Source organism: Oryzias melastigma, unplaced genomic scaffold (genome assembly GCF_002922805.2).
Source record: "Oryzias melastigma strain HK-1 unplaced genomic scaffold, ASM292280v2 sc00254, whole genome shotgun sequence".
NCBI classification, from domain to species: domain Eukaryota; kingdom Metazoa; phylum Chordata; class Actinopteri; order Beloniformes; family Adrianichthyidae; genus Oryzias; species Oryzias melastigma.
In genome coordinates this window covers 54601-56023 of record NW_023416892.1, presented here as the reverse complement: position 1 = coordinate 56023, position 1423 = coordinate 54601, and positions in this window count along the sequence as shown.

Genomic DNA, 1423 nt, shown 5'->3' with positions numbered 1-1423 from the left:
CGACCTTTGACCTTAGAGAGAAATTAAACAAGAAGCTCAGATAGAAAAGTTTGAAATTAGAAACCTGTTTGGATCAGAACCGAGACGAAGAGATGAGGAGACTGAAGGGTAAAGAACAACATGAAGCTTCATCTTCTCTGCATGTTCCTCACAGTCAACAGCAGCTCAGTGTGAGGAGGGAGGAGCCACAGAGTCAGAGGTCATGTGATCAGATCTGCAGAAACATTCAGGAGAAAGGCGGAAGCCGGTTGATCCAATCCAGAAGCCTGACTGAAAGGAAAGAGTCAGAAGAGACCAGAAGAACAAGAGGTTTTCTTTCACTTCTCTGAACATCTGATCTGAAGACACAAATCTAAACAGTGACGACAAACAACAACACTCAGCAGAATCAACACAACATGAGGAAGTGATCTGTTCTTAGAGCAAAGCAGAAGAGGAAGACGCAGAATCACTGATCTGTGCTGCAGCCGAGTTCACACGGTGAGTGGAGACTTCTTTAAATCTTGGAAGAATTTTTACTTTGTTTCTTTTGTTGAACTTTGTCTTGACTAACTTGACTGTTTATGAACGTTTGAGGAAAAGATGTCTCTCTACAAACTCTCATCGCTGCTGTTTAAAGATTTGCTCTCATTGATCAATAACTGAGGATCAAATCTCTCTTTTTGATCGGTTACTGTTTCACTGATCAATGAAAACATGGAAACATCTGGTGTTTTTACTGTGTTTTTACAAAATAAACTGTTGTTCATTAAAATGAAACTGCTGAATCTTCAGAGGGGGACAGTTCAGCTGACTGCTGCTTCCTGTCAGAACTTTCCAGAACACAGATAGAAGACAGAGTTTCTGTCAGAAACACAAACATCATGAAGGTTTCATTTCTGACTCCCAAACCTTCATGTTCTCCTCCATCCTAATCTGTGAGGGAATCAAAGTTCATCTGAAAGTCTCTGTTGGATCTTTGAGAGGAAGAATTCATGTATTTTTTTTCTTTTGTCCTCATTCTTTTATTTCTGTTGTTGTTCTTGATCTACTTCATGTTTCCCGAATCGTAGAAACAGGAAGTTTGTTGTTTGTTTGTCAAAGTGAGTGAATGAGTGAAATGTTGCTCCATCATTGAGTGTTTGCTGCTGCAGCTCCATGTCTCCATCTGGTGGAGGGAGAGCAGAAGTGCAGCAGCTGATGTTCAGCAGCTTCCTCTGTCCCACACTGCTGTCTGACTGCATTCACCTGAACCTGAGAGGAAACACAAGAGAAGAGCCCATCAGTGGAGGAGCAGCTGATCTGTTAGTGAAGGAGGATCAGAGCTGATGATGATGAGGGTTTCCTCTGCAGATGAAGGCTGGAAGAAGGTGTGTGTGAGCTGATCCAGTGGATCCAGTCAATCCAGCAGCATGGATCAGTGTGAGGACACACAGGAGGGAGC